At 57.6% G+C, this 22,149-nt stretch overlaps 1 long non-coding RNA gene across 1 annotated transcript; it reads left to right on the top strand.

The window, feature by feature from the left end:
• The first annotated feature begins 6,725 nt into the window (after window positions 1-6,725).
• LOC147574642 (uncharacterized) lies at window positions 6,726-9,543 on the top strand. Its single transcript, XR_015243267.1, has 2 exons — window positions 6,726-6,852; window positions 9,202-9,543. It is a non-coding gene; the product is annotated as an uncharacterized LOC147574642 (long non-coding RNA).
• The last annotated feature ends 12,606 nt before the right edge of the window (window positions 9,544-22,149 follow it).

The raw sequence follows: 22,149 nt of genomic DNA, 5'->3' as shown, positions 1-22,149 counted from the left end.
CAAATCCCCTGATGGTTCTTTTGTTTGTATAGTACTGTGGTTCAGAACTTGAAGAACTCTCCTAGTGGTTTTAGAAGCAATTAAACACAAGTCTGGACGCTCACATCCGACAGCCAGCGCTCCATTTGCTGTGTGCTCATGCCCCGTGTCGCCCGGACCCTGCGGGCAGGTCACGGGAGCTTGAGAGGCTCCATTTGGCCTCCAGGGGAGCAGCCCCGAGGCCTGTCCCTCCACGCCTGCTCGGGGCTAGGCTCCGCAGGCGCCTGGGAGGTGAGAGTCCCAGCCAGGCCCTCAAGGGGGGGCACAGGGCAGCAGGAGCCAGGATGCACACCCAGCCCCTCACCCACCCACTCACTCTTTGGGCAAACGTCAGTCCCTACCTCGCGTGGTGTTAAACACACGGTAGAAAGTGGGTAGCCAGGCTGGTTCTCCGTCCCTCTGACCCCTTCCCCCTGCCTATGCGCCAGAGCACGGGATCGTCCCGGGCACGGGGGAGGGGGGGCGGTGTGTGTGTGGAATAGACCGGGCGTCAGGGGCTGCCTCTTCCCGAGGCCAGAGGGGTTGACAATCACACCAGCGGTCGCACCAACCCCAGGGCAAGCTCGAGGTCTCTGCCTCGGCCAGGAGGAGGCAGGCACTGTTGGGAACCTGTGTCCCAGCCCCGGGTCACCTCACCAGCATTCCTAAGTCACTGGTGCGGAGGGGCCCGTCTCCTCCACAGGCTTTCCCGTCGTGAGAAGCAGTTGCGCTGAGCCAGTTTGAGGGTTTCTTACGCAGCTGTGCCTAGCTGCTGCGCCCCTGCCATTCAGGCCCCAGCCCCCACCCCCCCCACCCCCCCACCCCCCCCACCCCCCACCCCCCCGTCTCTCAGGGGAGACCCTGGCTTCCTGCGGTGCAGGGAAACCACCAAGCTCCTCCTCCTCCCCATGCCCTCCTCATATTCACCCTGCTCCTGCCTGCTTCTCCTTAGGGAGGGGATGCTCCTGAACCATCCAGCCTCCGTCCTAATTGCCGGGCCTTCCTGACCTCCTCCCCAGGGGCGTCAGCTTCCCGGGGCGGCCACAACAAAGCACCACGCTGGGCACCTTAAACAACAGAAATTCACCGTCCCTCAGTCTGAAGCCCAGAGGCCCAAGGTCCAGTGTGCTCCAGGCCTCCGTCCGAGCTACTGCTGGTTTGGTGGCTGTCCTCGGCTTGGAGAAGTGTCACCGGGATCTCTGCCTCCATCTGCATGTGGCGTTCTCTGTGTATCTCTCTGTGTCTGAATTTCCCCTTTGTGTGTGGACATCAGTCATGCTGGATTAGGGCTCATCTGACTCCAGGAGGACCTCATCTTAACTAATGGCATCGACAACGACCCTATTTCAAATAAGGTCACATTCTGCTATCAGGACTTGAAGGTGTGGGTTTGGGGGGACCCCCGTCACGCGGGGCAGTGAGTGTGGCGGTCGGGGATGTGACAGAGCCAGAGGCCTCTTGGCTTTGCCGGAAACCCAGCTCAGTGCAGAAGGCTGAGGCCCCTGTGTCATTGGCACACGGACACTGAGGCCCCTGTGTCATTGGCACACCGACAGAAAGGGTGCGGCGCGGACTTCCCCGCATGTCTCCAAGGCACCTCAGACCAGCCGCTCCACAGCCGACTCACCGACTGCTCCCTCAAACCCCCCCTGCAGGAAGTGACAGCGCCATCCCCCAGGCCCGAGTGCCTTCGCCTGAGCTGCCATCACCTCCACGGGGACCTCGGCCTCCCCGGGGACTTCCCACGGCCCTTCCTTCCGTCCCCCCATCTGCTTCCCAAACACCATACGGGCGGGATCTTCCCGAGGCACAGAACTCTTGTTCCCTGGCCCTGCTTACAGACCTCCAGCCACACCCTCCACATCTGCATGGACTCTGGGCTCACCAGCCCCGTTTTAGCCCCAGACCTGCAGGCTTTCCCACCCCAGGGCCTTTGTACAGGTTGCCCCACTCTGCCTGGAAGGCCTTCTCCTCTTCCCCCGCTTGGGTGATTCTTCTGTATCCTTCTACACTCTGTTGGAAGAGCACTTTCTGCAACAGCCCTGCCCGCCTCCTCTCCGCACCCTGCCCGCCTCTGCGCCCTGCCCGCCTCTGCTCGGTATCCTGCCCGCCTCGGCACCTTGCCCGCCTCCTCTCCGCTCCATGCCCGCCTCTGCGCCCTGTCCCAGGGCACTTACCTTCAATTGTCAGAAGCTGACTCATCAGGCCTCGAGTTGTTCAGTGGTGTCTCCCCACGCAGGGTGCCGTGGCCACACTGTCACATTCCCGCGTGTCCTCAGAGTGCAGCACAGTGCCTGGCACACAGTAGGAGTGTAGGGAGGACCTGGGGAATCTGGTGAGGAAGAGAGGCCCCATGGGGAGGACTGAGTGGGGGCGGGCAGAGCAGAGGAGCCCGTTCAGGGAGGACAGGTGATGGCTTAGACTTGTGCAGGTGCCCTGGGGTCTCCTGCTGCTTTCTCCCCAGGGCCTCCTCCTCCTCCTCCCTGTCCCACCCCACACCTCTCCCTTCTCCGTCCACCTTTCCAGGGTCCCCGTTGGTGGGCGGAGGCCCGGAGCTTTCCACCAAACCCCCTGCGCCCGTTTGGTCACTGTTCTCCCAACCACGTCAGTATTGAACAAACAGATGTTTATAGTTAATCCCTAATTTTGCCATCAAAAAATATACAATCTTGGGTAGAAACTGAAGAGGAAAGAATTTTTTAATTTACAGTGTCTCCCCACTGCCCCACTCCTGAAATTTGAAATTGCTGAACTGCCTCCAAATTCAATATTCCAAGTCAAACAAATCTATGTGTTCTCCAGAAGGAAGTATTGAATGTCTGACCAAGATGGAGCGGGCGGGAAGTCAGGAGAGGAGGGAGAGGCCGCCTGCTCCTCCCGCTCCACAGCCCCGGAGCAGCTCCCAGGACGCCTCTTTCCCGGTGTTTGTTCGGTCTTCCTTCTGAAATGCCTCTGGCCGTTGGCTGCCCTTCCCCCCAAGGGGCTGACTGCAGTCTAAGAGGGCCAGAGGGCCAGAGGGCAGTCAGGCTGACCAGATCTGGGCAGTGCGGTGCTGGGACTCGGGCGTGTGTGTGTGTGTGTGATGTGGCTGGTGCAGCCTGTGCCCTCGGGGCATGGTGGGAGGGGGAACAGGCAGATGGTGCTGCCCCTAGTCATGTCTGGGGACAGCAGGTGGCCCAGGTAGGGATGCACTCAGGGCGGTGGGACGTGCTGGGGCTCTCTGCTCTCACACACTTGGGCACAGGAGGGCACGTCCAGGAGTGGACTGCAGTCAAGACCCCACCCTGGACCCTTCCCCACTCCGCAGGGGGAGCTGGCTTTGCCCCTTCCTTGTTCCCAGGCAGTGGTTTCTGCTGGAAGAGTAAATGCCCTGTATGCTCCTCCTGGAGACCCTCAGAGGCTTGGGCCAGGCAGGGTGCGGGTGATCGACTGCAGGTGACACGTCCCCGACTCCTAGACATTGTCCTGCCCCCCTCTCCCTGACCCCCCTTTCCTGCTCAGCCTTGTTCTTGGGCAGCTGTGTGGCTCCTGGCTTCAGATCTGGGCCATCCGTGCAGCCGCCTCCCTAGCCTCTCGTCCGGGCCATCCAAGGGGCCGCCGTGAGTTGAAGCATGTAGGTGGCAGTGTGCGTGCCCCTAGCGCCTCTTGTAGAAGTCAGGGCAGCCTCCGTTTTAATCGATGGGGGTTAACATTAATCCAGGCTCCCCTGGTTGCAGGTGACAGGAACCAACCCCAGTGGGTTTGAACACAGAAGGGAATTTGTTGGTTCATCCATGACTGAGAAGCCCAGAGGCTCAGGGGATCAGGGAAGGGAACAAGTGCTCTCTGCAGAAATGTCCCCTGTGCTCTTGCTGGTCCCCTGTCATGGGGGGCGGGGCAAGCTGGCACCAGGCTTCAGGCTGTCCTCCCAGTCCAGCCACCACCTTACGGGAAAACATGTCTTTTTCCAACAGTACACGTGAATGCAGGGGCCAGCTGTCCTGGAGTCCTGTGCTCCTCTAACAGTCACCATGGTGACTGGGGTGGGGCCTGGGCCATGGACTCACTCCGAATCCCAGGTCCTGACCAGCCCATCAGACCACAGAGACCGGGGGCCGGGTTCCCAAGCAGAGTCAGCGGATGCATCTGAAGAAGGACCGTGGAGGGAGGGGACCGCTGACCGGCTCCACTACAGCTGCCCAACCAGGGTGGCGGGACCCCGTATGCTCCACCTTGAGCTCCAAGCGGGGCGCAGGCATGCGGTGCTGCAGGGGCCATTCCGTCCTACACCTTTGTACTGCCTCTTCCGAATGCGTGTCAGCATTCCCGTGGGGTTCGCCAGGCTGGAATGGAGGAGTGGGCAGAAGAGTCCCCCGAGGAATGCAGGCTGCACACGTGGGATGGTCAGGCACCATGTGCCCAGCAGGGTCTTGGACAGGGATACCCCGCCGACCCACAGGGTGGTTCTCAGGGTTTACACGGTAGCGGCAGAGCTCTGCTGACAAGATGGTTTTTGGAGTCCCGAGGATGCATCTCAAAATTCACTCAGCAAATGTCTGCCGGGCACCACTGTCGTAGGCAGCATAGGAGCCAGGGAGGGCGTGCCGCAGGGGACCAGCTACCACAGTTCACAGAGGCGTGTGGATGTTGCAGAAACGTCAGGCGTGGAGCAGATCAGGGTGTGCATGAGCTGAATGGGTTAAAGCATTGGATTCTTTCTACAAACAGAAGTTCCTCCAACGCTTTACTGAGCACGCAATCAGACTCAGATGCTGTGGGGTTTGCAGTCAGGAGTTGGTGTGCAGGCCAAGGGCCTGAACCAATGTGAGTGTGACCAGGCCCCGAGCCGCCCACTCATCCCTCGTGTATATTTGACCCAAGGTCCCGTGTCAGGTGCAGGTGCTTCATTAGCACTGTTCCCGAGGCTGCAGCCATAGAGCCAGAGTTCGGGAGGTGAGGCTGGTGCCGGGCCTGAGCCCAGCATGGGGGTCTTCACGTAGCCCTGCAGAGGGGACAGAGGCAGACTTTTTGTCCAGAAAGGCCACCGTGGCCCAGAGCAGCCGGCGGCATGAGGACAGGAAGGCCTGCCACCCGGGTCCAGGAGGGGGCTCTGTCCAGGGAGTGTGTGTGAGCACACGTGCCTGTAAGAGGAGGAAAGTCCGCTCCCCAAGGGCTGCTGGGGGCTGGGTGTGCCGCTCTCCTGGGCAGGATGGGGGTGCCGGAAGTCCCTGCAGTTCTCTTGTTGGCTCAGGGCTTCACCTTCTGTGAAGGGCATGGTGCTATCGTCCACCTGGCACAGGCCCGGGGACCCCGTGGGGGCCAGGATGTTTGTCTGAGTCTAGTCCGGGTCCCTCGTGTACAGAGATGAACCGGGAATGTCCTGAGGTGCCCTGTCCACCCTCGTCACCCCACGCCCCCCCAGTATCTGCCCCTAACATGCCTCTCCCCATCATCGGTGCCCCATCCGCAGGTCCTGGCAGCAGCCTGGCCTCACTGCTGCATGTGCCTAATTACCACGAAACCTAATTCTTCCAGGCTGCGTGCTCTGCTCATGGGGACTCCTCTGTGTTTTCCTTGGCTGTCTTGTGACAACAGGGTTGGGGAAGAGAGAAGCAATTGGGGGAGGTTTGCTGTGGACAGTGAGGGCCCCAGCCTTGGCTCCACTCAGCAGACCCCGAGTGCCCAGGTCTGGGGCCAAATTGTCCCCTGCTGTGGGGGTGCCAGGGTGCTGGGCACATCCCTGCCTCCACCCACCAGATGCCGGCATGACCCCCTCCCCCTGTGCTGTGTTGTCAAGTGTCCCCTGGGGCAGATGCTGACCTGGAGTCAGAGGGGCGGGAGAGACAGACCCAAGGGAGGGGGGAGGTGCATGCCAAAGGGCCAGGTGGCCCAGGGCAGGAAGGATGACCTTGCAGTTAGGGGGTGGGGAGTTCTACTAGAAACTGGGCAGGAGAAAGTCAGAAATTCTGGGGAGGGCAGGGAAGGGCATGAGGGGAGAAGGCCAGGCCCAAACCTGTCTTTGGGCTGGGGTCTCCGCGGTGGGGCGTGTACACCCGAGGGGCCAGGAGGGGCCAGGCAGAAACAGAACCACTGCACTTTCAAATCTAATCCTGTGGGAGGCTGGGGTCCCCTCTCTGTCTCACCATCGGGCAGGTCCAGGGGGTGGGGGGGGGCTCCACTGCTCGGAGGCTGAGGATCGGCCTTTGTCTTCAGTCCTCTGCTTTGGGGGTGCGGCGACATGGCGCAGCGGGCCCATGCCCCGTGGGGCATTTCTGGGTGGCACGTCCCACAGCACGGCGTGCCTGCCACGGGGGAGGGGCTGGAGACCATGCAGGTCAAGTTCCCGCACAACCAGGCAGCCCCCCTCTCTGGGCTTCTGTCACTAGTCCATTGCCTTCTGTGAAAATCAATCACCGGAAACCTCATTTAGTGTCGAGCGGTGAGCTCTCGTGCAGTACGCCCTCTTGCTGCTGGCTTAAAGTTTTCTTTACCAGCCCTGCAGGATGAAGGAAGGTTTTCTCCACCCTGGCAACAGCCCAGCCAATGACAGAGGGTACAGCCAGCCAATGAGAGACCAACACAACCCAGCCAATGAGAGACCTCACAGCCCAGCCAATAGGAAGCCGTCACCACCCCGAACCCTGGCTGCAGTCTGTTTGTTTTGTTTCTATTTACTGAAGCTTCTTGGTACCTCACCATCCTACTCAAAATGGATAAAACATGTGATTCCCAGTGATTTGGAACAGCTGTTGGCAGACAGCGACCCTCATAGTTGAGACATTTTAGGGAATCCAAAGGCAAGATAGGTTCCACCTGGTCTTTGGACCAGGCTCTTGTGCTTTTCCGGAAAAATGGGTGAAACTTCCAATAATTTGTAATTGTAATGGGCATTCTAGGGAAACTTTGATTTAGATAAGTCCACCTTAAGGGGCACCCTCTAAAGAGAGGATCCCAAACCTCTCTGGGACAATTGAATGCATGGGCTTGATTGGTAGGCAGAAGCTTCTAAAAAACAAAATGACTTCAAAAACAATCCTAAAAGGATCTCTACAGCATGCAAATAAAGAGTCTTTGCATTGAGTAATGAATAGAATTGTTGAATCAGTATGTTGTACATCTGAAACTAATATAACATTGTATGTTAATTGTACCTCCATAAAAAAAACACTTCGGTAAAAATGTTGGCCATCCGAGCAAGTAACCTTAACTTAGTTCATCTGCCAGAAACACGATTTTGATCTAACTATTCTTTTGAGTTTTGTAGCTGAGACATGCCTAAGAAATCTATAAGATTTCTGTGTCTGTCGATATGCTTATGTAAGTCTGTGTATGTGTATGATATTTTTTTACCCTCCCTCCCATGGTATCACCAAAATTAACTTGTAAAGAGTTCTCTTTAGTTGGCTTAAAGAAAGTCTTATATAAATTAAGTAAACTAACCCAAATGTTTTTCAAGTTCATATGATCTGGGATAATCTTTGATAATTAAATGCTAGTTTAAATTTCTTGATTTCATTAATACAGGCATGCCTTAGGATTATCAACTTTGAATATAGTGCAAACACAAAACTTTAATTTTACCTGGGTTTATTACTCACCTAAGTGCATGTTATCTATGTTGCAAAATTTGTCAGCAAGAAAATTTGCTTGAGATGATGCTAACTTGGTCTAGCATCACATCAAGTTTTTGTGAACAATCTAAACATAATTGTTGGGAACGGTGTGATTTAGATGGATGAATGGAAATGGGATAAGAGTTTTAGGTGCAATAATTATAGTATGTTTGCTTAAAACAAGTAGCCTAAATCTTTTTGTGGTGCCTCAAAACCTCAGAGTTTTTCTAAGTTAAATTAAATGATGGAATTTCATTAAATATCTGGATTTTCTAAACAAGATAAAGTACTAAAACATTAATTACTGAACATAGGTTTATCCACCTTTGACTTCTTATTTCAGAACAACTAAAGATATTTGAGTCTATTACTCAACATGTTTTATGCCACATTGAGAACATTTTCTGTTTCTAGAGATTATGAAATGTGTTTATAATTTTGCCAGTGCACAATAGCTTACTCCTTAGTTTTCACTAGGAATTAAGGATTTTGATTGATAGATGTGAAAAATAAAACTACTAAAAACAATAAGGATGAAAGAAAATGGTAATATGTGAAAAGCAGACAAGACGTTTTTAGTAAAAGAAGGTATGAAGAGTGGAAATGCATTTTGTTGAGGGAAATAAATGTGATTTTGTCCCAAAGTAGAGCTGGTTATTTTGGAAAGGGAAAGAGAACAAGAGACAAACTAAAATGGGCATAAAAAGTTATAGAAGATTTGTAGGAAAAGAAACTTGGGAAGGGAATTTTATGTGTGATCAAGCTGGCTAAGATTAAAATAAATTTACTTAAAATGAATTTTAATATAAAAAGTAAAAAATTACAGTAAAGTACAGTGCAAAATTAGAATTTAGTTTTGTCATGTTACTTTCAATTCTATTTTGTATAATTATTTTTAGGTTTTGCATTTTATTGCCGGTCAAACTTTTGTAAAACAATGTACCCAATAAGGTCATTCTAGCACATGCTTCAAGGTGCCTTCCAACACTTAACAACCTCGAGAAGACGGAGACTTTAGTCCTTAGATCAATTTCTTGTGTGTTCAGAATGAGTTGATATCTATCTAGCTGGGGATGAGCAGTCTTAGGGTCCTCCTACTCCTAGCCATCTTAACTCCAAAACATTTCCCTTTTGTTAGCAGATGCAAAAGATGTTAAAACAAATGTCTGGGAGAGGAGGGTGTTAGCCTGAGCCCAGCAAGGGGTACAAAGCATCCTGATTAATCCTGGGGTGTGCTTGGAGGGTGCACCCTAGGGGGAGTTTTTTAAGACAGAGACTTTAGTCAGAAAGCACCCGAAGGTCTCTCCCTCCTAACCTTCCTCGTTACTCAAATGTGGCCTGAAGTGGTTTCCAACTGCTATGCGTTTTCCCTCCGACGAAGGACATGACAACCAGCAAAGGTCTTCCGTGCCATTGAGGGACTAAACCACTAAATACAGAAAACCTGACTCGGGACAGGTGCTGCTTTTGGGGAAAGCTCTTGATTAAAAAGGGGAATGTGAAAATGAGTAAAGGAAACCTTACTTAGAGTGGAGTTGGGGGTCAGACGGGGTGGGGGGGACTCTCATGCCCCCACCCCCACTCCTTGCAGCCTTTGAAGATGCAACAGGAAGAGCCCTACCTTGCATTCAGTCAGGACCAAGTTCGCTTTACCACACCTGCAGGAGGAAGGAAGATTTTCTTCTGACCTGGCAACAGCCCAGCCAATGACAGAGGGCACAGCCAGCCAATGAGAGATGGTCACCACCCTGAACTCTCGCTTTCATCCAATGGACTTTTGTTCAAAGCAGCCCCTCACAACGTCCTCCTTTTTCTCTATAAAGAGACATTTCTCTGCTTTGTTTTCCAGACTTGCCTATGGGTTGACATAGTTTGTGTGTCCCCAATTGTAGTTTCTCTGCTATTCCTGAATAAACCCATTTTGCTTGTAAAATAGCTGGCTATCTGGTTTTTAAGGTTGATACCAGAGCAGCTCGGGGAGGCAGGTCTGATCATTAGCATCCTGCCACATAGATGGGGAACTGAGCACAGACTGGTTAAGCAACTCGCAGAAGGTCTCAAGTAAACTTATGCGGGGAGGAGGCATCCAGGTGCAGAGTGAGGGGGTGGGTGTGGCCTATATGACAGGGAGTGGCCTGTGGTGGGGCAGGGCCGAGGTGGGGAGGGGCCACAGTGGGCGGGGCCTCGGAGGGGGTGGGCGGGGCCTGGGAATGGGGGTGCTGGGGTGGCACCTGTGGTCGGGGAGCCTGTTTTGCAATGGCAATGAGGGAATATGGGCCCGTCGTCGTCAGAGGCTGGTCACGAACAAACCTGCCGGTCCAGGAGGTGACAGGCCAAACCCAGCAGAGCAGCCCATTCCCAGCCAGGTCGTTTGTTACCTAGCATCGCCGCAGTGGTTCCTAGAGATGGGTCTCGTCAAGGACCCCCCCTGGAGCCACCTTTAAATAATATCATTTATCACCTTGCGCTGAGGACCCCCGTGTGCCAGTCTCACTGTGCGGAGGAGCAGGCTGTTCCCAGAGAGAGGCGAGGCCACTTGGCCCAGCCCACACCAGGGGAGGAGGCCTGTCCGATCCCAAAGTCTCTGCACTTCCCCACCTCCCAGGGATTCTGGGGTGTGCGCCAGACCCTCCGGAGCTCAGAGGTGGCCTCCTAGGGCTGCCACAACAAAGCAGCACAGGCTGGGGGCTTCACCTGCAGAACCGTGTCCCCTACTGTTCCCGGGGCAGAGGTCCCAGCTCCAGGCGTCTGCAGGGCTCACTCCTCCCGGGTCCAGGTCCAGGGGCCCCCTGGCTCTCATGGGTCCTTGGCTTGCAGATGCATCCCAGCCTCTGCCTTCATCTTCACGTCCTTGTCTGTGTGTGTCTGTGTCCAAACTTCCCCTTTTATAAGGACACCAGTCATACTCCAGGCTGACCTCATCCTAACTAATTACCCCTGCAATATCCCAGTTTCCAAAGAAGTACCGGGGGTTAAGGCTTCGACAGGCGAGTTTGGGAGGGACATAACTCAACCCGTAGCAGCCTCTCAATGTGGACGTCAGTGCTGTGGCTCTAGCCCTGGCTGCCTGTTGGCCACCAGAGGAGTGGGGGTGACCCCTTGGTGTCCCCAAGAAGCCAGAGCCGCTCCCGTGTCTGCTGAGGGCTGAGCTGGGGTGTGGTTCTCAAGGAGAAAGGGAGGAACAGTGCTGTGTGTGCACACGCTTTCCTGTAATGACCCCCTGGAACTGCAGAAATCCCTGTTTCTGGGGCAGGGACCCTATCAGGGGTGGGGGGAGACCTGTTCCTGATCACCCACCCACGTGTAAAGTTCCATTGTGGATCACGGAAAGGAATTGCAAAAACGATTTTTAAAAATCTTATTAAAAATGGCTCTAAACCTTAAAAAACTGGACCTACCTGGTAGGCATGGGAAGGAGCCAGTGAGCTAATGGATGGAAACAAGGAGAGCCGCGCTATTATTAGCTCCAAAGCCCGTGCTGGCCTCTGAGCTGGTTCCAGCCTCGGCTGCCTTGGCTGAGCAGAAACAACTGGGTCCTTCCAGCCCCGCCCCGGGGGGAGCCCTCTGAGCCCGCCTGGCCCGGCCTGGCCCGATGAGGATGGACGCGGGGCACAGGCCCGACTCAGAGGCCTCCAGATGGGCGGCCCCGTCCCCGCCTGGGGCTCCGGCCGCCTCTGGACAGGTGTGAAAGCCCCAAGGCCTCCCGCCTCCAGGCAGCCTTTTCCGGCCCTGCCAGCCCGCAGTGAGGCCAGGCCGCCCTTGGGCCTTGGCAGCCCGGCCAAGCCTCCAGCTGGGCGGATGATGGATGGGGCGGCGTCAGCGCTCGCCAGAGAGTGGATTTTGTGTGTGTTTGACATTTATTTACTGTCCGTATAAACACTAACACCTATGAAGCATGCTCCCCGTGTGATAGCTTGGCCGAAGGCAGCTCTTAAATACATAAATTATGCACACCTCGCTAATGAAGGGCCTGACAGCCGGGAAGGTCTATTTACCGCGGCCCAGTTTCCATATAAAATCCGGGCACCAGCGAGCCGGGATTTGCGCATGATCACAGCCCTGCCTGTTCAGACTCCAACTCGTTTCTTTCTTCTTTCTAAAAAGTTTCTCCTCGGTCTTCTTTTTTATTTCCCCTTTTAAAGGTTTGACATAAAACTGAAGCCGCTGTGTAACCGTGCTGCCTGGAGCACACGTGGGGAGCCGGCCCATCTGGCGCGGGCTTTGCCGACGGGCGTGTGCGCGAACAATATGTGGTTTGACAAATTTCAAGGCAGGCTTATGAAAAAATAACAGCGGCGCTGCCGTCGCGGTGAGCGCCCGTCCACCTGTGGGCGCGGCGGGGGTGCCCGGCCGCGTGAGTCAGGATGCCCGGCGGGGATTAGGAGGCCCGCGTCAATCACCGTCGTCCGCACGTATTGACACAGCAGTGTCTCGGCCGCAGAGACCTGGGTCGTGGCCATCCTCTGGGGGTGGGGGGGGGGGGGACGCACACTCCCTCAGGAGCCTCAAGACCCTCTAGGCAGGTGGTCCTCTTGGTGACTCAGTCTACTCAGCTGAGAAAGGGGTGTGTGCGGGGTCGCCGGCTTCAGATGAGCTCCACGGCAGAGCCTGGCCTGTGTGCCCAGTGCTAGGGCGTAGGGGTTCGGTCCTCAGGCAATCCTGCCCCGCAGGCCCTGGCCGGCTGCTCAAACATGGCCTGGGGCCATGCGGCCCGCTGCGGGTGGGGCTCTTGCCATCTCTGTGCCTTGGCTCCCTCACAGGAAAAGCGGAGGCTCTGAGGGGCCAGGCAGAGGGTTGCCAGAGGTTCTGGAGGCTTCCTGTGGGCTGGGGGGGGGGGGGGGGGGCTCTGCCTGCAGTGTAACCAGCCTCTGTGGGGGCCTTGCGTGTATGGGGCAGGGCTCCAGGCTCCTGGTGCCAGCTGACCCTGTCTTTATGGATGGCACAGGCCATCCTGAGCATCCCAGGAGGAGATGCAGGTGGTCCTACGGCTCTGGGACTCCTGGCCACTTAATACCTCCTGGACTGGTCCACAGCCTCAGACACACCTTTTCACCACATGCATCAGCTGCGTCTGGGCCCCTACCAGGGCAGGGACTGGTCTGCTTCTGTCTGGTCTCTGGCCTTGTATACAGAAGGTGCTTACTAAATGCATCAGGCAGGGTAGGAGGCAGGAGGTGTATTGTGAGCAGGTGTGGGGGCACGGGGGTTCCCTCGCTTCCTGCGGGATAGGGCTGCCCTGCCTGGGACTCTCCTCTCCTGGGGGTGAGCTGCTTTCTTCCAGAGTCCCAGGCTCACCCTCTACCTGGCGCGGGGCAACAAGGCTCCCCCTGGAGGACCTGCTGGCCCAGGGCGGGTCTGAGAGGCTGTGGGCCAAAGTCATGGAGGGCTTCCGGGGGAGGGGACATGCTGGTTCTAGACCAGAGGATGTGGATAGGAGGGGAGACCCAGGACGGACACTCCAGGGGGAGGGGGTGGTGTGAGCAAAGCCTCAGAGCCCAGCGGCCTTGAGTGGTGGCGGTGTGGAGGCTCTGGGGCAGGCTGTGGCGGGCCCACAGCTCCAGACTTGCCTGCAGAGTCCGCAGACCACTCTGAGGCTTGGAGGGGATGCAAGTCGCTAAGGTCACAGAGCAAGTCAGTGGTGGGGCCGCCCAGCCCTGCTCCGAGTGGTCCTGGCTGCTGGGACACTGGCTCTGAGGCCCACGGAGCAGGGCCACGTGCCGCCAGCTTCATTAAATTCATATTTCCACCTCCGTTCTGCACAAATATCTGTATTTACCATCAAGTTCGGCAGTATTTATTTTCTAAAGTAGTTCTGTTTAAACAAGGAGTTTCTCTCTTAAATTCATCGACTCCAATTTCCTGTGGACCCCGGCCCTCCAAGGAGCTGACATTAATCATTTGCATGACTGCAGGTCCTGTGGTCTCAGGGGGCCTCCGGCAGGCGGCGGCCATGACGCCAGGCTCCACCGTGGCTTCTCCTGACTCTTCCAATTAGATGGGGGGGATCGGGCACTGGGCCCCCACCCTGTCCAGGTCCCCACTGTGCTGGTCACACCCGGGGTGACCAGAGGTGGACCGTGGCTGGGCAGCGCGGGGACCCCTGGGCTGAGTGGCTCCAGTGAGCTCCTTCCCTGCAGGGGCCTTGGCTTGGACCTCAGGCACCGAGACCTAGTGCCCGGACAGTTGTCTGCCTCCAGTGCTGACCCCATGTGCCTCTGTTTGCTTATCTGCGAAATGGGACGCTACCCACCCCTCCTACTCCTGGCGTGAACCGGGTGAAGTACTGGGGTGGCTGTGTGCTATGACTTCGTTGTTGTGGCTGGCGGGACCCGAAGGCACAGGGCAGGCACAGGGAGGATGCTCGGCGGGGGTCATTCCTGTGCCTTGCCATTCTCTCCACAAGACTTCCTGCAGATAGAAGTTCTGGCCTCTGCCTCCCCAGGGGTGGGTGGTGCACGCGCACTGGGAGTCCTGCACCCCTGGAGCTCGGCTGCCAGCCGCAGCAGGGAGGTCATGAGCGGGAGGCTCGCAGGTGAAGGGAGGCCCCGAGTGCTGGGTTTGGAAGGAGACAGTAAGTAGGTCAGCCCCGAGGGATCTCAAAGATTCCACAACAGCTACAGGGCTCAGGCTTGACCAGCGCTCGCAGTCTGCTAAGCACCCTGTACTGTGTGTCGATCCTCTGACAGCCCTATACAGGTGGGGAAACTGAGGCACATCGTGGGCAAGCAGATAAGTTGCCCAGCTGGTGAGTGGGGGAGCTGGGTGCCCTGACCCCAGACTAGGCAGCTGGCTCCACCCCTGCCCGCTGCATGGGGCCCCCCGCCCCGGCCATGGGGGTTTCAGGTAGGACGAGCCATGAGAGCTGGGCTAGGGCCCTAGAACAGTGGGCCAAGTTGACCGTCCCCAAGGGAGCAGAGATTTTGGAAGAGAACCCGGTGCTACCTTCAGAAGCAGGTGCCAAGATCACCGATGTCCCCTAGAAGGGCCACATAGTGCCTGGAAGTCTGGGTCCTATCCCCAGCTGAGGGAAACCAAGGCCCAGAGCTGGGATAGAGTCCAACCAAACTCCCAGGGCTCCTGCCCTCACGTCCTGCTCACCCCGTTTCCCTCCCGAGGCTTCTCTTCAAGGTGCCAAGGGTCTCAGCTGTTCGTCCTCGTGCACCCACCTCAGGTCTTCCGTCAAAGCCCCAAAGATGAATGGAGGCCCGCAGCAGTTCAGTGTTGCTGTGTGACCACCGCCCCAGGACCTGGCATCTGAAACAGCAACAACCTTTTCATTGCCCAGCTTCTGCCACTCGGGGGTAGCTGGACAGGCACAGCCCCTCTCTGCTCCAGGGTGGTCTCGCTGGGCTGTGCGCCTGTCTCCACCACCCTCTCCTCCTGGGTGCCTCCCCCCACACGGTCCCCTGCCTCACTGGGGTTCAGGAGGGCTTCTGGGAGGTGGGCCAGGGAGCACAGGCCCCGACAAGTGCAGTCTGCAGGGATGAGGTCCCTCCCGCCACTTTTTGTTGGTCAGGGTGAGCCACCAGGCCGGTCCAGATGCCAGGGGGCAGAGGAGGAATCCTTGGCTGTCTCTGCAGAGAGTCTGTGCAGCCCGCAGGCCACATCAGCGACTGTCCTGTCAAAGACAGAGGTGGGGACAGCCTTAAAGAAGGTCAGGAACGAGGTCAGGTCTGGATTGGACAGAGGGGGTTGACGAGGTCCAAGAGGTGGGGGCCCTGATCCCATGGCACTGCTCCCCTTACAAGGGGAAGAGACACCTGGGCTCTCTCCCCACCACACGGGACACGAGAAGGCCCATGTACGAGAGGGAAGAGTGCCCTCCCAGACCGCACCACATCGGCTCCGGCCTCCAGGACCAGGAGGGGTGTCTGGCACTTGTCACGGTGGCTGAGCCCACCGAGACAGGGACCAGAGGGTGGGCCTCCTCGCCTGGTGTCGTCCCTGACGCCATCACATAGGAGACGTTTGCTGGTCCGTGGCCACAGGAGGGTGTGGGGACCACATCCTTCTCTTTGGCTTCTGCGTTCCTGCTCCAAGGCTGGAGGAAGTGACCTTGGCCCACACCGGTCAGCAGCCTCATCCCTGAAGATCTGCCCTCTTTGCCGATTCCAAGTGTGCGGTACAACTTACTCGTCTTAGAACAGAAGCATGTTACCCTCTGCCTGTTCTCTTCTCTTAGTTGTTCCGTTGGGAACAGCGTTCAAGTGCATGAGTAAAGGCGAGACAGTGGCGCCTGGGCTTTGGCTGGAATAACCCACTGGGGGAGGGGGCACAGAGGGGCCAAGAGCGGCCCTGACGGGGGTCTGGAGGAGCCGTGTCGTGGGCGCGCAGGCTCTTTAAACCGTTCTGTTTGAAAATCCCAACAACGTAGTTAAGGCCTATAAAGCAATTCTATCTATTCTCTCTACAAAAAAATGAAAACCTGGCAAGTTAAGAGTCGCGTTCCCATGATGGCCCCCACCTCCTGATCCCCTCCGCGGGTGTCCACTTTGCCTGGTTGGAGCACATCCTTGCAAACATTGAAACAGGTCTCGTTTACGTGCATCTGCGTGTGCAGAAAGCAGATGGGTTGCTTCACGGGCCTTAACTACATTGTTGGGATTTTCAGACAGAACGGTTTAAAGAGCCTGCGCACCCACGACACGGCTCCTCCAGACCCCCGTCAGGGCCGCTCTTGGCCCCTCTGTGCCCCCTCCCCCAGTGGGTTATTCCAGCCAAAGCCCAGGCGTCACCGTCTGGTCTGCAAGCACCTCAGCGTGTCGCCATCCCTGTGTGCCCGTTACCGGCACCGCTCCATCAGCACGCTGAACAGAGTGAGCGGGCGTTCCACAAATGTCCTCCTGTGATCCGCGTGTTGACTCAGGATTTGCTGGGCTGTCAAGGCGCCACGAGATCATGTTTCCGCACCTCACCACGCAGGCCACTTCCTCCAGTGTGTCTCAGAGATCCGTCCTGTCCAAACCTGCAGGAGGCCTCAGAGGGCTTCCGAATTTACTTAGCGACACCTCTATTCACGAAGACACATTTAGGCTGCTCTGGGGTTTTGCTACAAAAACAAGGCTGCAATTAACATTCTTGTCCCACTCTCTGCACCCTCGGAGTGTTATTGTAGGGATGATGGCTGGCTCTTGGGCAAACCACTTCTCTCTGAGCCTCGGTTTCCCCTTGGTGAGGGCGGGAATGCATGGATTGTGTCGGCACCCAGTGTTCTAGGATGGCTCCCTGAGGTCACACCTGCTGAGCCCCCATTGTTCTCTGTGAGGGGAGAGAAGGCGCTTGGCTCTGGCTTGGAGGCAGAGCCAGCAAACGGCCTCGTCTTCCTTTGCTCTGTGGCAAAGATCCATGGCCGATGAGGCTCCTTCAATTCTGAGGTGTTGTCTGTCCCTCCCTTTCCTGGCTGACCCCCTCGAGGGCAGACCTGGGAGAGCCTGCATGTGGGGCCAGTATGGCCTGACAAGGCCCCACAGGGACCTTGGGTCTGTGCTGGTTTCTCATGGCCGCCAGAGGAAAGCACCCACAATGGGGGCTTACAACAGAAATGTCTGGGGCCGGGAATCTGAGATCGAGCTGTCAGCAGGGCCATGCTCTGTCCGGAGGCTCTCTGGAGGATCTTTCCTCTGGCCTCTTCCTACCTGGCTCCTGGTAGCCCCAGTTCCCTGGGCTTGTGGCTGTATCCCTGCAACGTCTGTCTCCGTGGTCACATGGCCACTGTCTCTGTGTGTGTGTGTATGTGTGTGTGTCTGTGCCCTCATCTCTTCTACAGACACCAGTCCCTGGATTTAGGGCTCACCGAGATAATCCAGGATGATCTCATCTCAAGATCCTTAGCTCATTACACCTACAAAGACCCCATTTCCAAATAAGGTCACACCTACAGGCATCGGGAGGGTGTGACTTTGGGGGACACCATTCCTCCCCCACTGGAGACCCAGTGAGCGGCAGCCTCACCCTCTGGGGAATCTGGGGCTGCTTGGGAGGCAGAGGGGGGCCTCTGTGTGTCTTCTAAGCTACAAAGGTGCTGCCACATACCTAGTGACCGAGACCCCGTGGTCTTGCCTGGGGCCCAGAGCCTCTTAACACCCCCTGTGGTTGGCAGAATTTGGGCCTGTGCAGCTGGGGGATTCAGCTCCGGGCACCGAGCTCACTTCCGGAGGCCACCCCTGTGAAACAATTCACACCATGCTGTCTGTGCTCCCCAGGCCACGGGGGGGGGGGGGCATCCCTCTGATGCTTCACCTTCTTGTAAGTCACCGCCACCCCCCCACCCCCATTAGGTCAGGCCCACCCAGCACAGTCTGCTTGGGGATGTGCTTAGTTACAGGTCCTGTCAGGTCGCAGGAGGGGATATGGGTGGGCTCTGTAGGGGGAGGAGGGGCCGTAGAACTTCAGGAGCAAGGGCAGCTGGGAGAGGTGGCCGACGAGGTGGCACGACCTGCCAGAGAAGTCACAGACAGGGTGTCTCCCACAGGCCCGTGCCCCAAGCTGCCGGGCTCTGACCAGGCCATCCGCAGAGGCCTCCCTCTCCCTGCCCTTCCGTCCTCCCTGACGAGGCTCCCAGGCACCCGGGGCCAGAGGTGGTGCCAGAACTGGCAGTGTCCCGCACAGTGGGCTGCTGGGTCCCCAAGTGACACTTGTTTATAACTAAACATCTCCATTCCCGAATGAAGGACCAGCGGTTACAGGACACACCCAGGTGTGGTCAGAAAATTCCTCATCTTCACCAAACCCCTCTCCTTTCCCCTTGGCCTGGCCTCGTGCCGTCCCAGGACCCGGGAGGGGCTCTCACCAGCACTCAGTGGGCAGGAGAGATGAGTGTCTTTCCCGGCTTGAGCCCAAAACCCATCTCTTTTCCTCTCTGGTCCCTGCAGGAACCGGGGTCGAGAGTGCTGAGGCCCTAATATGTGTTGTGAGCACCGGAGGCTGGGTCCCCGGGCACACACAACTGTAGGAAGGAATCTCAGCAGACACGAGGGGCTCCAGAAGCAGCCAGAGATGAGGCCTCGCAGGGGGACCACCAGTAGCAGGGACATCCCCAGGCACACAGTCATGGCCCCTGAGTGGCCCCTGAGTCGCCTCCCTCGCTGTGCTCTGCCCCTGCGGAATGAGCTGACCCAAGAGTGACCAGAGATTAAGGAGCCTGCCTGGCATTTCCTGGGCTGGTCGGAGGGCAGTGGGGGGATGTTAAAGTTGCTTCAGAGATGGGGAGACTGGGGCCCAGGGAGGCCCGCGCCAGCCCCTACTTGGAGCCCAAGGGACAGCAGGTCCTCCACGCTGCCGAGTCTTGCCATGGAGACTTGGAAATCCGAAGTAAGGTCGCTGCTCTAGAGAACGTGTCCACGCCTAGCTCCACAGCTGTGTCTGGATGTCCCTGGAGCCCCGCACACAGATGCCCCTGCTGTTCTGTTTCCATGCGCTGGTTTGTGACCACGAGCCAGGCAGCATACCTCCCTTTAACAAGGCTCCAGCAGCTTCTACGACTTTTGCATCCTTGACCTCATGGAACAATGTCTCCTGCAGGACGGGATTATGCCTGAGGCCCATGGAGAGGGTGGTCCATTGACGTCCTGCTGTCTCCTGCGGCCCCCAGCCCACCTGCAGGAAGCGGGAGTGAACGGGCCGGGCCGTTCTCCAGGACAGCTCCTCACCTGCCCCACCCGCCACATTCTCTCCCCATGACATCACCTGGCACAGGCAGGTGGCAGCCCAAAGCCTCAGTGGCAGGCTGACAAAGGGCAGGGATTAGGTCTGAATGACAGGCCCGACAGTGCCTTGGGTAAATCCTCACGGGGGCTGCTCACGCCCTGAGAGGCGTCTGTGGTCGCTCCCTCCCAGGGTGGCCCCAGCCTCCTGGAACACTCATGTTCTCCTCGCCGGGCCACCTGCTGCTCCCGTGGTCCTGCCACCTGTGCGGGTCGCCTGGCTGCAGACGGGCAAGGCCAGGACCTGAACCCAGGACCAACTCTGAGTGCACATCCTTGGCTGCCCTGATTTCTTCTGGAGGCCCCCGGGGCAGAGGGCCATTGTACATTGTACAGTGAGCCACTAGGTGACTGTGATTCCTGTTGAGCAGAGGCCAGGAGTCGGGCATCGGGGTGCTTAGAGGGTCCTGGCACGTCACTGGGAGGTGCCCTGGAGCATGTCCCTCCAGCCCTGGGGATGAGAGGGAAGCTGGGGAGCCCAGGAAGCCTCTTCAGCACCAGTCGTACCTGGAGCCCACGTCAGCCTTTCCACGGGCTGGAGCCCACATCAGCCTCTGAAACCAGCTGCTGCATTTGGGGGGGCCTCAGAGTCCACTCACGATAGCCTGGGAGCTCCCAGGTGTGTGTCCTCCCATAAGGGGGCGCCATTCCTCCTTGCTGGGCCTTGGTGTGGAGACCACAGACTGTGGACACAGGACACAGGACACAGAGGCAAACAGGTGCCTGAGAGGTGATGCCTGCCCACCACACCCGGGTCCTCCTGCTCCTGTCCTTCTGCCCTCTGGTTCTTCATTCCTTCCTCCCCTGACTCCTCCTTTTCCTCCTCTTCCCTGCCCCTCATCCCATCCCTTGCAGCCAGTCTTGGACCCAGAATTCCTCCTGGCTGAGCAACAACCCCAGGCTGCTTGGTTGAGCCCCACTGTCTATGGTTGAACCCCACTGTCTATGGTTGAGCCCCACTGAGTGTGGTTGAGCCCCACTGTCTATGGTTGAGCCCCACGGAGAGGGAGCAGCCAAGCCAGGGCCTGGGGGCAGGCGTGGTGGGCACAGGCATGTCCTCCCAGGAGCCACATCACAGCCTGGGCCCGTGGTGCCCCACGTGGTCTTCAAGAACCCTGGCTCTGTCCCCACTGAGGCTCTCTCTCTGCCATCCCTGTGCTCAGCCAGCAGATGAGACACATGGGTGTGTGACTGAGCCGTGGAAGGCCTGGCTGGTGCCCTTCAGGGGCCAGACTGCCTCCCTCCCGCTGGCCACCTCTGGTACCAGTGACCGGCCTTCTCCGTGTGGGCCCAACTGCTGTCTGGCAGGGGCGTTGATGCCCATGGGCTGCCTGAAGGGTCACGGGGTCCACTGATTTGACTCTCGTGATCCCACCTCCCTGGGATCCCACTGGTGGACACCTGTGCTCAGGCCGCTCCGGTACCAGGAGGTGGCACCACACCCAGGGGCCATGCCCTCTGCTTGGGACAGGAGATGTCCCACTACAGGGACCTCAGGCCTGTAACCTCATGGAACTGAATTCTGCCGGCAAAAAGGACGAGCTTGGAACTGGGTTTTCCCTGGCACCTCTGGACGAGAATCCAACAGGGCCAACACAGGGCAGAGGACCCAGCCACACCGAGCCCCGGAACTGTTAGCGTTGTGTGAAGCTGCTAAGCGTGGGGTGATTCTTACGCAGTGTAGAAACTGAATACGGATCCCGAAACACACACCTCAGCGGGTGCAGCCAGGGTCAGTCCAGACTGCAGCGGGGGTGCTAGCGTAGACTTACAAGCAAAATGAACCCTTGTGGTTTAGACCATCAAGGTGTAGCTACTTCGTCTGCAGCAGGAGCTGGTATGGCTTGTCAGCACCCACAAGCCAAGAGAGGATGGGACAGCCAGAAGTCTATGGGCTTTGAGGGTGGTGTGGGGGGTGGTCAGGAAGCTTCAGGTGGTAAGTCTGAGCTGGACAGGTAGGGAGGGAGGGAAGGAAGGAGGGAAGGGAGAGAAGGAGGGAGGACAGGGAGGGAGGGAGGAAGGAAGGAGGGAAGGAAGGAAGAAAAAAGAAAGAAGGAAGGGAAGGAAAGAAGGAAGGAAGGAAGGAGGGAAGGAAGGGAGAGAAGGAGGGAAGGAAGGAAGGAAGGCAGGCAGGAAAAAGGAAGGAAGGAAGGCAGGGCATTTCTGGCAGAAAGAAGAGCACCTGGAGGAGGGGAGGGGAGCACGGCTCAGACAGGAGCAGGGGGACGAACATGGGAAGAGACAGGACTCAGGGACTTGGAGGACTTTGTCTCAAGGGCGGCTGTTTCAGTCTCATGGGGACAGTCCCCGCTGGGAGCTGGTGGTCACCGTGGAGCATGGAGTTGAAGGGGAGACAGTGGGTGGGGGACCAGTCAGAAGAATGGGGTGCTCATCCTGACAGCCTCTGCTCCAGGCACCCTGGGGTCGTCAGTGGTAAACTGAGGCAGAGAGCCAGGGCCAGTGGGGGTGGAAGAGAGAAGGAAGTCATGCCTGAGGGCCCCTGGGGGAGGGCCTGGGCATCGGGGGACATACTCAGCCTCCACCTGGGCATCGAGGGACATACTCAGCCTCCCACTCAGTGGGAGGGAGGGAGGGGGCTGCCTTGGGGGGTCCCGGCTGAGAGGGGGCCAGCCCCAGCTCCACGTGGACACCCCAAGCCTGGGTCCTCCCAGATGAGCTAAAATGGAACAGAACACCCCGCCCCCCACCCCCACATTTGAGAAACTTGGTCCCAGCTGGGCTCACTCACAGAAGCCCCAGCCAGGAGTTTACAGTCAGGAGACTGGGGTTTGGAGGTGGGGACACCAAATACAGCCCAGAGGGGGTGTGGTGGGGGC

Source organism: Puma concolor, chromosome D4 (genome assembly GCF_028749965.1).
Source record: "Puma concolor isolate L17-30 chromosome D4, mPumCon1.1.hap2, whole genome shotgun sequence".
In the NCBI taxonomy this organism is placed as follows: Eukaryota; Metazoa; Chordata; class Mammalia; order Carnivora; family Felidae; genus Puma; species Puma concolor.
The sequence above is the reverse complement of the archived record's forward strand: the minus strand, read 5'-3'. Positions and strand labels throughout refer to the sequence as shown.